Here is a 13,596-nt window from a genome sequence, read left to right as displayed (position 1 = left end):
TCCAGCAGATGCACGGGGCCCCCAGGGGCTCCATCCGGGTCCCCAGAAGGTGCACGGGGTCCCCAGTGGCTCCATTCAGGCCTCCAGCAGGTGCACGGAGCTCCCAGGGGCTCCATCCAGGCCTCCAGCAGATGCACGGGGCCCCCGGGGCTCCATCCGGGTCCCCAGAAGGTGCACGGGGCCCCCAGGTGTTCCATCCAGGCCTCCAGCAGGTGCACGAGGCCCCCTGGGGCTCCATCCGGGTCCCCAGAAGGGGCACAGGGTCCCCGGGGCTTCATACAGGTCCCCAGAAGGGGCACGGGGCCCCCAGGGGCTCCATCCGGGTCCCCAGAAGGGGCACAGGGCCCCCGGGGCTTCATACAGGTCCCCAGAAGGGGCACGGGGCCCCCAGGGGCTCCATCCGGGCCTCCAGCAGGTGCACGGAGTCCCCAGGTGTTCCATCTGGGCCTCCAGCAGATGCACGGGGCCCACAGGGACTCCATCCGGGTCCCCAGAAGGTACACTGGGCCCCCAGGGGCTCCAGCCAGGCCTCCAGCAGATGCACGGGGCCCCCAGGTGCTCCATCCGGGTCCCCAGAAGGGGCACGGGGCCCCCAGGGGCTCCATCCGGGTCTCGAGGGCTCCATCTGGTTCCCCCAAAGATCCATCCAGGCCTCTAGCAGGTGCACAGGGCACCATCTGGGTCCCCAGGGCTCCATCCTGGTCTCTAGCATGTGCACAGGGCCCCCAGGGGCTCCATCTGGGTCTGGAGGGCTCCATCTGGCCCCCCAGTGTGGGCAGCCACAGGCAGTCACTTCCTTTGTTTACACTTAAACATATGAATGGAGACTTCCTGGCACAGACAATTAGGCTAGGGAGATTCCAGAAAGAGGCAGGAAGAACCTAAACCTTTCACAAGAGATGATATAGATAATCAGTCACACCTGAAACCTGCATTTATCACCTAAGTGTAATCAATAATTAAGAACCTTATCTGGAACTCTTTGTAACCTTAAAAGCCTTTTTGATATGTAAATCTTTTGTGCTCCTTCTTGTAAACAACTGGTCATGTTTAAATACTACTGGATTTGTTCAATAAACGAGCCTTGATCAGGACTTGTCTTGGCTCCATTCTTTGTCCTTGTCCCTGCATTCCCACTCTGTTTCAGGAAACCCGGTTCATTGTGCTGCAGGCCGGCACACCCCAGAGATCCATCTGAGCCTCTAGCAGGTGCACAGGGCTCCAACTGGGTCCCCAGAGCTCCATCCGGGTCTCTAGCAGGTGCACCGGCCCCCAGGGAGGGAATGCATGCAAGGGGTGACAGAAGAAGAAACACAAGAGGGGGCCAGCGGGGACCCAGATGGAGCTCCTGTCATGGATTTAACACTGGGGTGATGATTTATGACACCTAATGTAATATAACCCCTCTGTGGAGTTGTTATGACAGGAAAAAATATGGAAGAGTCAAGATGGCGGGCAGCAGCGCGCAGGGGGCGGAGCAAAGGTGGAAGGGGAGTGGCCTCCGTGTGCCCCGACCCCTCCCAAGGACCCAACATGGCCGCACCGAGGGCGCAAGATGGCGGCGCGCAGCGGGGACGGGGCCTAAGGGGCGACGCCGCCCGGGAGTCGCTGCCCCCACTGGCATCCCTCAGCTTCTGTCGCCGCCGCCCGCGTTCCCCGGACCCTCAGCCGCCCTCAGCACCTCAGCCGCCGCCACCTTCGCCCTCAGTGCCCGCGTCCCCGGCGTCTCCCGCGTCCCGCGCGCTCTCAGCGCCTCAGCCGCCTGCGTCCCCACTGACCACTGACATGGAAGCCGGGTCTCTGCGCAGACCTCCTCTCCCAGTCCCTCCCCTCCCCGCCTGCCCCTGCTGACGTCACTGTGCCCGCCGTAGAGTGTGTCCTGATTGGTGATGTCTTGCCCTCGCTGCCCCTGGTCCTGATTGATTGGTGATGTCTGCTGTGGGCAGGGCGTCCCTTAGAGTGCATCCTGATCAATTGGTGATGTCTGCTGTGGGCAGTGAGTCCTGTAGAGTGGGTCCTGATCTATTGGTGATGTCTGGCCCCCCACTGCTCCCCTGCAGGCACCCTGGCCTGAGTCATCGACCTGACTGTGGACCAGGGTCATCGACCTGAAGGAGGGCATGTGCCTGTCCACCTTCTGGTTCAGCCACAAGCAGTGTTGCTGGATGTCCAACGAGACCACGTTCAAGGACCCGAACCACTGCCCACTGTGGCAGACGTGGGCGTAGCTGCTGGTCAGCTGCTCTAAGGTAGGTGGGGCCGGGGGCGGGGCCTTGGGACTGAGGGCATTGGGGGTGGGCAGGGCCAGGGGACCCGAGGGCATCGCCCTCAGCGTCGGCCATGTCCATCCCCTCTGTCCACCATCCAGGGGCCAGCAACTACGTCCTCAATTACCTGATGTACGTCTTGTGGGCGCTGTTGTTTGCCTTCCTGACCGTGTCTGTGGTGCATGTGTTCGCATCCTACACCAGCGGCTCTGGGATCCCGGAGGTGAGTGGTGGATGTGGTGGGCGTGGATCCTGTGGGTGGGTGTGGCTCCATGGGTGGGCATGGCTCCCAACACTGTCCCTGACCCTCATCTCCCATCATCACCCACTTCAGGTCAAGACCATCCTGAGAGGCTTCGTGATCCGGGGCTACCTGGGCAAGTGGACGCTGCTAATCAAGACAGTGACGCTGGTGCTGATGGTGTCGTTCAGGCTCAGCCTGGGCAAGGAGGGGCCCCTGGTGCATGTGGCCTGCTGCTGCGGGAACCTCTTCAGTGGCCTTTTCTCCAAGTTTAGCCACCACGAGGGCAAGCGGCAGGAGGTGAGTGGGGGCCGATGGTGACCACCCCAGAGCCTGCTGTCCAAGGCCCGCCCCCTTCTTGTCCAAGGCCCGCCCTTGTCCACAGCCCCGCCCCTTCCTCTCTGAGGCCCCGCCCCCTCACTTGCACATGCTCCTGAGGCCCCGCCCCATCTTGTCCAAGGCCCACCCCTTACTCTCCAAGGCCCCGCCCCCTCCCAGCCCCTACTCCTCCTCAGGAAGCCGTGGGAGCTTACCAGCCACTGTCTGTCCTGCAGGTCCTGTTGGCTGCCTCCGCCGCCGGCATCTCTGACTTTCGGGGCCCCGATCAGGGGTGTGCTGTTCGATTGGAGCCAGCACTGTTGCATAGCAGGCTAAGCCTCCGCCTGTGGTGCCAGCATCCCATATAGGCACCAGTTAGCACCCTGGCTGCTCCTCTTCCAACCAGCTCTCTGCTTATGGTCTGGGAACCGTAAGTTCTCTGCATATGCTATAAGATGGTCCAAGTCCTTGGGTCCCTGCATCCGTGTAAGAGACCTGGAAGATGCTCCTGACTTTGGATCAGTTCAGCTCTGGCCGTTGAAACCATTTAGGGAGTGAACCAGCAGATGGAAGACCCTTCTCTCTGTCTCTCCTTCTGTCTGTAGCTCTACCTCTCACAGGCGGACATCAAACATCAGTGCCCCACTTGAATTTAATCTGTGTGTGTGGATAGTTTTTAGAGACTTTCAGGTACTGAAAATCACCACTCCTCCAGCAGACCATGTTTCTCTAAAATTAACTTTTAAATTTATCCTCAAATTACCCAATGATGCCCACAATGGGATATGGGTAGGCTAATTTGGAAAACTCCCCAAAGAAGTCCCTGACTGGCTCTTCATGCCTATTGTGCAAGCTGTGATTCCTGTGTAAAGACTAACAACTGGCAAAAATGTGCAGAACTTGTTTCTGACTCAAGCAAAAATCATAAATAATATAACTTCTACTCTGGAAGACCACTACATGGTTGTACATTTAGTATCTATGGTTGTCTGAGTATTCACTTCACACCTTGATTTCTTCTAGGCACGGGGAACTCTGTGCTATAGCAAACACTGCTTACTATGGCTATATACCATAAGAGAGGTAAAATAGCTGGGGATAAACCCATCTGTTCCCCAAAGTAATAATAATTTCATTTTTGGTCATTGTTTTGCAGTTGGCTGATGTGTCCTTACGGAGTTTCAAAAGCCACTACACAGTTATTGACCAAGTGATGGGATGCTAAAGAATACAGTCTTGTAGTTAAGGGGACAGATGCATTGGCTGATATGGGTACAAAGCCCAGCAATCAAGGTCCCTCGGATGAAGTATGAACACTCAGTGATCTGGCCATGGCTGCTCCAGGATAATTACCAGATAAGCCACTGTCTGCCATTATAGCATCGATTCAAGTCCCAGCTGCTCCACTTCCCATCTAGTTCCCTGCTGATGTGCCTAAGAAAAGAAGAAGAGGAGGAAGGGGGGGGGAGGAGATGGAGAGGAGGGGGATGGGGCGAAGGGGGGAGGGTGAGGAAAAGGAGTAGGTTAGGGGGAGAAGGAGGGGGGAAGGAGGACAAAGGGGAGGGGGAAGAGGAGAAGGAGGGGTAGGTGGAGGGGGATGGGGAGGAGGCAGAGGGGGAAGAGGCAGAGAGGGAGGCGGGGGAGGTACAAGTGCCTAGCTCTCTGCCACTCCTGTTGGAGACCCAGGTGTTAAGAGTTCCTGATTCCTGGATTCAGCAGATGAAAAATCTCTCTCTCTCTTCCTCTCTTTATGTAGCTCTACCTTTCAAATAAATAAAGAAATCTGAAAGAAAGAGACAAAGAAAGAGAAAGGAAGGAGGCTTCAAGAGTGAGGAGCAGGAAGAAAGGGAGAGAGAAAACAAATAAAATTCCAGTCATTTTCATGAAATAGAAACTTAAGGACAATGTTGTATGTTGGAGGAGTGTGTCAGTAAGTTGCTTTTTAAAGTTTTTTGTAGGGGGGCTGTACTATGTCAAAGCAGGTTAAGCTGCCATCATAACATATTGCAGTACTGGGTCAAGTCTGCTGCTCAACATGTAAACCAATTCTCTGTTAATGCACCTGGGAAAGCAGCAGCAGATGGTACAAGTGCTTGGGCCCCTGCCACCCATGTGGGAAAATTGGATGATGTTCCAGGCACCTGGCCCGGCCTCGGCTGTTGCACCCATTTTGGGATAAGAAAAAAATTCGCCCCCCTCCTCTCTCCTCTCCCTCCTCCCCCCTTCCCTTCCCCCCTCCCCCTCTCCCCTCTCCCTCCTCCCCCCTTCCCTTCCCCCATCCCCCTCTCCCCTTTCCCCTCTCCCCTCTCACATCTCTGTCACGCTGACTTCCAAATAAATGCATGAATCTTTTTCAAAAGGTTCTTTGGGAGGCCAGCACTATGGCACAGAGGGTTAAAGCCCTGGCCTGAAGTGCCGGCATCCTATATGGGCGCTGGTTCTAGTCCTGGCTGCTTCTCTTCTGATCCAGCTCTCTGCTGTGGCCTGGGATGGTGGTAGAAGAAGGCCAAGTCCTTGGGCCACTGCACCCACATGGGAGACCAGAGGAAGCTCCTGGCTTTGTATTGGCACAGCTCCAACAGTGGTGGCCATCTGGGGAGTGAACTAGCAGATGGAAGACCCCTCTCTCTGTCTCTACCTCTCTCTCTAACTTGTAACCCTCTCTTTCAAATAAGTAAAATGAATCTAAAAAAAGAAAAAAATAATAATAAATAAAATAAAAGGTTCTTTTAATTATGCTTCCATTTGGGATGGCTTGGTGAGCAGGTGGCAGCTCACCACAATGAGAATAGAACTACATCTGTTTCCAGCCACCCTGACTCCCAGATGTCATGAGAGCAGCTCATTCCCTGGGCCAGGCAGGAAACAGAGGAAGCCAGAGAGATGCAACCAAGAAGGGTCTAGGGTCTTGAGAAGGGGTCAACTATGGGGTCACAGCGTCTCAGAAACAGTTGTTTCTACCTGAGAACCAGCAGAGAACACTTTCCCACCTTCCTTCACAGGCATAGGAAGAGAGTAAGGTCATTGGAATGATCTGTGGCGTGCTTGAGAGCAGATTCTCAAAGCTTCCATCTGGAAGGTTATAGAGGAGGACTGACTTGGTCCATCTGGACTTCCATGCTGTTGCTTACACTACGGCCACACTAGCCATGGGTCCAGTTTGCATCTCCTCCTGGAAAGCCCAGCCCCTACAAAGACACCATCTCTCTGTCCCTTCCCCCAACAGGAGGGAGAAGAGGGGAGGGGGAGGGGGAATAGGAAGAGAAGGAAGAGGAGGGGGATGGGGAGAAGGAGTGGGAGAGGGAGGACAGAGGAGGAAGAGGAGGTAAAAGTGCTGATAGAGTCTGCATTTTTTAAAAGCCACATTCCTCCACCAGTCCTGCAAACAGGAGATAATGAATAGAAAGAATAAGTTAACATCCAACAGAAATATTTCCAAGGTGCTGACCATCTTTATTGGAGTCTATGACCAGAAGGAGAGTGTAGTTTCCCAAAGTATGTTTCAGAGAATACCAGTTTCACTGGATGCTGAAAGGTGTCATACCAAAAAAAAAAAAAAAAAAAACACAGTTTTGCAGGACAAACATGTTTGGGAAAGCCTGGGTTAATCAACATTTAAAAAAAAAAAAAGGACAGTCTCTCTCCTTTGAGACTTCTGAGGACTTCTACACTAACATGCATTATGGTCTCTAAAAGATGGCGCGAGTACAGCTTGATATCATTTATCAAGTGCTCACTGTGTGCTAGCCTCTGTGTTAAATGTTTCACGTGTTTTAATCCTTGCTTAATCTTGTCACATAACATAGATGATATCATTACCTTAATGCTATGGATGAAGAAGTGAAGGCATAGAGTGGTTAAGTACCCCATCCAAGATCACAAGCAAGAAATCAGCAGAGCTGATACTCTGGGGACTGCACAGATGTTCACTGAATCCATTTCCTCTTCTCATTGGGCTCACCACTGAAGTACATTCCCCAGGCCCTTTGGAAGTTGAACAGATGGGCCCCCACCCTATACTCTGCAGTTTTAGGTACGAATTTATTTGAGAGAGAGAGACACACACACACACACACACACACACACACACAGAATCTTCCATCTGCTGCTTCACTGTCAAATACCCACCAACAGCCAGGGCTAGGCCAGGCCAAAGTTGGCAGACTGAAACTCCCACATGGGGGGTCAGGGCCCCAAGTACTTAATCTCATCACTTGCTACCTTCTAGACTGTGCATTAGAGGGAATCTGAATTGGAGGTGACGTCCTGGAACTTGAACCAGGCCCTCTGGAATTGGATGAGGGTGTGCCAAGGGGCAGCTTAACTGCTGTGCCAAATGTCTGCCTTTATATTCCCTTTTCCCGTATCTGTTGGCAGATTACAAAGGACTCAATAAGAGATTCTAAGGATGTAAAAGATGGACAAGAAACACCATGAAATGAACTTGGACCCCAGAATGACTGCACAAGTAGTCCATCAACCAAACCCACCCCCACCCTTTCCAAGCAGCACCAGACTGTGACACTGATTAGAGTTATTGATTACCTTAAACCCCTGAGATTTGGATGGTACCTGTTACAGAATTTATGCTGTCCTATCATGACTAACAGTCAGGATGTCCTTTTTTCCTATGGAAACTCTTGTGCCCAAGATCTGGGGGAGTGTTGGCACTGAGGAATGACTGACTGACTAGCATAGCAAACACTAACTTCAAAGTGATCAGAACTGATTCAAATCTTGGGTCTGCACCAGCTGTGTAACTTCAGGCAAGCCACTTAACTTTTCTGAGTTCCTGTTGCCTAATTTAACAGTGGAGATTTTAATGACCAACTCACAGAGTAATCACTGTGAAGTAAGTGAGTTCATGGACAGAAAGTACCTGAGACTCAATGGATGCTCATTCAAAGGTAGCTATTATGAAAGGGAGATCATGGCACCTGCCTGGCATAATGAGGACCTAATTGATCGTAATTCCCCTAACTCCTTTCCCCACTCTGATGCCTATACGCTGGCTTAGTTTGACAGGCACCTTGTGGTGGACTGTTGCTCTCCCAGCTCCATCCTGGCCAGCATCTTCTTGGTGGCATCTTTTCCCTCACTCTTAAGAGCTGGTCCATGACCCATCTTCACCTACCCCAAATGCAAAAGCCCCAGGTGAAGCCACTCTGCTGAGCACCTTCCCCTTGAGAATGCCTTGTGCAGTGAATACTGTCCCTCTTCTGTAGATACTTGTGATCTCATTGTTATCACAGCATTATTCACAATGGCTAAGACAGAGAAGTTTCCTAGGTGTCCATTGACACACGAACAGATGAATATTATATACAACGGAATCCTATTTAGTCAGAAAAACAAATGAAATTCTGGGGGCTGCTGTTGTTGTTCAGTTGGTTAAGCCACTGCCCACAACTCTGGCATCCATTTGAGCTCCAGTTCCAGTCCTGACTGCTGAACTTTTGATCCAGGTCCCTGTGAATATGTTTGTGAAAACATCAGAAGATGGACCAAGTGCTTGGACCCCTGATATTCACTTGAGATACTCAGGTGGAGTTCCAGGCTCCTGACTTTGGCCTGGCCCAGCTCTGACTATTGCAGCCATTTAGGGAGTGAACCAAGCAGATGTAAGCTCTCTGTATCTCTCTTGCTCTCTCTCGCACACACTGTCCTCCTCTCTCTTTCTGTAACTCTGCCTTTCAAATAAATAAAATAAATCTTAAAAAATCCAGTCACTTGCAGCATGGATGGAATTGCAGGGCATGCTAAGTGAAATAACCCAGCCATAGAAGGACAAATACCACATGTGCTGTCTCATATCTAGAAGCTAAAATGTTGATTTCACAGAAGCAGAGAGAATGGTTACCAGATCCTGGGAATGGAGAGAAAAAACTATGTACACCAGCTTGATGGGTACAAACATAGTTATATAGAAGAATTGGTTTCTAGCATTTTATAGCATAACAGGGCAACGGCAGTTAACAATAATAATTTATTATGTATTCCAAAGTAGCTATTAAGAGAGAATTCTGAATGTTCTAATCACAATAACAAATTGATAAAGGTCTGAGGTGATAGATAATGCCTATTATTCTGTTCTGAGCATTACATTCGGTCTTCATATATTGAAACATCACACCAGACCTGATAAATATGGACAATTATTATGTGTCAATTAAAAATCTTTAAGAATGATGTCTGTCTCCTATACCCAGTCTCTCAGCCTCAATCCCCTCCTATGCCTGGAATGATGTTCTCGTCATTCCTCAGTGCCCAGTCTAATGCTACTGTAGGTGCACAGGGATCAAATTCTTCAAGTGTCAGCTGTAGGCAGAGGCTGGTGGGGGCATAGGGGATTCTGGTGACAAGGGAATCCTTGATCTGTGTGCAGTGAGTGAGTGCTCTGGGCAGTGACCCAGAAAATTTCATTCACATGTATCTTCTCCTCTCAGAGAAGACAAAACACATGCTTCTTGTGTCCCGGACAGCACCGGCCATCCTCAGTCTGCCTCCACCATCCAGAGAGAGAAGAAAAAAGATCCAAAGTTCCACTATTTTTAATTCTCTGCTTCTCCAAAGTTGGCCTGGATCTTTCCACTCTCGTTTCCTTTCCCAGTATACCAGAGTTTTCAATGATTAGAATCTCAGTGATTCCCTGTGCCTTGGGCTGCTGAGCCTCCTGAGCCTCTTTGTCTGGCTGCACTGCTGGATGTTGGTGGGGAGGTTGCTCTTGCTGGAAGCGTGAAGCGCCTTCTCTCGGGTGCTGCCAACCTCGTCGACCTGCCCCAATTCCCCCTGGCAGGTGCAGCTGTTCTTGACTATGACGCACAGGGACACCTTACCATTCTTCCCCACACTAGTCCATTATGCACCCCGTGTGGAGAAGACCACTGGGAAATAAGCCCTCAGGGAACCACAGAGGCACAGGCGGTACTTTCTAGAGCTCTCCAAGGCTGCGGGGCTGACCACACTGGTCTGAGGCTGAGCCGATGATCCATGGAGAGAGCACTTGAGAATGTTCCATGGCCCCTTATCAGGACGGGCAGAAGCCTGGGAGTCAGAAACAAGTCATCCTAAGCCCAGTTCCTAGAAGCCACACTAAAAACCACTTATGGCGAATAGCTGTTGCATGCGTGCTATATCTCCAGTTCTGTTTCAATTAATTCATAGATAAGCAAGCACTGAATCTGTAGAATGTCCCCCTTTTGTGGGAAAGGCAACAGAGGCACAGAAGCTGCACCATTCTGAGCTGGGATAATCCACCTCTAGATCCCATACTTTAACAACTCTACGTACACCTGCCTAATGAACCCCTGTCCTGCCCCCACCTCTTGATCTACTCCTTCTCCCCTCTGATTCTCAGCCCCTGGAGGCTTGACCTGCCTCACAGAAAATCCTAGTGTTTGCCTTGTAGGATGCTGGGACAATGCGGCCTCAGGGCCCAGAGCAGGGAGTCCTTCCTGAAACCTGAAGGCGGCCAGGAAAGGAAAGAGCAAGGGTGGCAAAACCAGGTATCTGGAGAGAGGTAGCTGGAAAGTGGGAGAGAATCGCTTCCTCTCTCCATGCAACAAAACACACCGCCCCAGCATCTCCTACTTCTGTATGCATGTGTGCACTCACTCCTGTGCTAAATGATTCCAGCAGAAGGCCAGGGATGCCAGAGAAAAGACTGCTTGTTAGCGAAGGAATTTGGCAAAGGTGCCTTCCAGCTCTGCTTTTGAAAGAAGTCAAGATGCTGCAACACCCCGGGGGCTCCAGTGAGACCCTCCAGAGAGGGCAGATGTTCTGGGAAGACACTCAGCTGCTCTGCAGAGCCAACTCACTCAGGACACTGGAGCAAAGCTCTGGGGGAGATCTCCTGGGCTACCAATCAAGCCCTAGCTCACCATTCTGGAACCTTCCTAAGGCAGGTTTGCTAGGAATATTTGAAACCAATTTCATTCCCTTGTGACTCTGCTTACCCTGAAGAACAGCTCCATCTTGCTCAACCAGTAGGTCACCTGGGGACAGAGCTAGTCTGCATCAGATCCTTGGGCTTCCAATCTCTCCACACAAGTACAGTCCCAAGAGCAAGCTGACTGTGAGAGCAAGGTCCTCCCATGATGCTCCTCTCCCAGTGACTCCCCATCCTGTGTGGTGAGAACCTGTCCACATCCTATCACCAGATGCTCTAACATTGTCACCTCTATTCATTTTTTTTTCTGACAGGCAGAGTGGACAGTGAGAGAGAGAGAGAGAGAGAAAGGTCTTCCTTTGCCATTGGTTCACCCTCCAATGGCCGCTGCAGCCGGCGCACCACGCTGATCCGATGGCAGGAGCCAGGAGCCAGGTGCTTCTCCTGGTCTCCCATGGGGTGCAGGGCCCAAGCACTTGGGCCATCCTCCACTGCACACCCTGGCCACAGCAGAGAGCTGGCCTGGAAGAGGGGCAACCAGGACAGAATCTGGCGCCCCAACCGGGACTAGAACCTGGTGTGCGGGCACCGCAAGGCAGAGGATTAGCCTAGTGAGCCACAGCGCTGGCCGTCACCTCTATTCTTATTCCCCTTTAATAGCCCTATGGTCCCACAGGTTCTCACATGACTCAGTCTGTCCATCTGTAAAATGAAAATGATAGTGCCCTGCGTTATCTGCTAGAAGTTTTGAGAATCTGAGGATATAATATTCTGGATGCCCTTGTGTCTTAGGGATACACATAATTAAGCTCATCTATTAATCTGTGAGCTTCTCATCAGCCTGACTGCACCCTTCCTGGTGTCTTGTACAGAACCTGGCACATGGTCGATTCCCAATACAGTGGTGCTTTGTGAATTCGAGACGTTGCTGGGAATGTGGCATTTTAGGAATGCAGATGCTGTCAAGCCGCCATTACCATGAGCTGCTTTACAGCCCAAACCCTGGACCAAGCCCTTCCTCTAGTTCCTAAGAGCAGCATTAGAAGAATCCAAGTGAAGCCAGTGTCACTCAGTTTTCTTTAGAAGGGAGAAATGGGAGTGGGGTGGTGCTACTTATAGACAGGCAGTCAAAGCACATTCAGTCCCCATTAAGACAAGGGGCATGCCTGGAACCGACACTGTGAAGGTAGCCGGCAGCTGCGGATAGTCAGACACGGAGACCATTTGACTCTGGCTTCTTGTTCATGTCACAGCCTTTCAGACCCAGGCAATGCGAGCATAGCACAGGAAGATGGCTTAGTGGGGCCAGATCACTCCAGCAGCAGGTACAGGGCCTTGGACTTGAGAGAGGGTAAGGGATCACAGACCCAGAGAACTGGATGGCCCCTTGGAGGCCACCTCCGTCATTTTGCAGTTGAGGTCGGGAAACTTGAATTCATTCATCCAACATCACAGAAGCAGGGACGGCTACAGCCATGACTGGACCCCAGGCAGCCCAACTCATGGATCAGCTATTCCACACCCACCACCCACACACACCAGGATAATGGCTCCTTATTATTCCATTTCCCCCAAGGAATTTAACCTTCATGGCAGTCTCAGAAGTAGGGCAGGACAAGTGCCATCATACCTGGAGTTCGCCAGGAGAAACTGAGGCCCAGGGAAATGTCTGCATTAGTAGTCACACACATTGGTGACATGGCCAGGAGCAAAACCTAGCGCACCTGTCAGGGGAGCTCTGTGGTTAGGGACATCTCAGCTAAGGTCAAAGCAAGCTAGAAAAGTTTTCATCTCGGCTCCACAGACTACTGCGTGCAGACCTTGGAGAAACTCATCTATCATCTTTGGAGCCCAGCTTTCTCTACTATGAGCTGAAGAATGATAGTAGCGACCTCAAGGTGCTGTTCTGAGCATTAAGTGAAGCAAAAGCATGGTATAGCTGGAGGCATGTAGTTTGTATTCCATAGCTCAGTGGTAACTGCTTTCTCTCTGCCCCCTCTCCAACCTCAGTGGGAGGAGATGGATGGGAAGTTGATAAAAGCTGAGAAGTTCAGCTTTGAAATACATAACCAGCAGTCTCTGCTTATCACCTGGCCTTAGCCCTGATTCCTTACTGCACTCATCCAGCCAAAGACATCAAACAAAAGAGTACACAGAGCAAACCAGCACTTCCCGTGCTAGTGTGTTCCTGGGCAGGCAGACTGCAAATTCTTACAACACAGAAAGCATAAATAAATCAGCAAATCCCAACCACCTGACCTTGGAAACAGAGAGAGAGAGACAGATAACAGATGCAGAGGAATGAACAAGGAGAACTGAGAGACCCACAGCTCATAGCAGGGCAGAAGGTGGAGGCAGAGTCAGAATGAAAGCAAACACAGGTGCTCTTGCCTCCTTCCCCTGTCCTGTACACAGCCAAACAGTTATGGCTCAATAGGACCAGGACTCCATCTGTCTTAGTCCCACTAAAACAAAACCAGTGCCACGTCCTGACATTGACCCAAGAGAACTAGTCTCAGAAGAAAAATGAAGTGACAAGCAATTGTTATTTCCTGCAACCCTTCTCCTGTCTGCCCACCATGTATACTTTCCCATCTATACCATCGTTCCTAGATTTTACAACACTAGCCCAATTCTGTCTTGAAATTATGACTACGTGGGGATGCGATTCCACACTGTAAAGTAGATCAGAGCCACACTGGTTGCCTTCATTGTCGTAACTCAAGCCTCATGGATTGGTCTTCCTTAAACCATGCCCCTGGGGGGAGACTCTTCCTGATGTAGTAAAGATTAGATAGATCAGTTTAAGGTCATGAGCTGAGCTTTGTCATGTTCATCAACCTGTCAATCAGAGGACCCCTCCCCTAGGAAGTATCTCCTCT

Source organism: Oryctolagus cuniculus, chromosome 16 (genome assembly GCF_051225735.1).
Source record: "Oryctolagus cuniculus isolate XC-2025 breed Fujian yellow rabbit chromosome 16, ASM5122573v1, whole genome shotgun sequence".
In the NCBI taxonomy this organism is placed as follows: Eukaryota; Metazoa; Chordata; class Mammalia; order Lagomorpha; family Leporidae; genus Oryctolagus; species Oryctolagus cuniculus.
Note: the sequence above shows the minus strand (reverse complement) of the source record.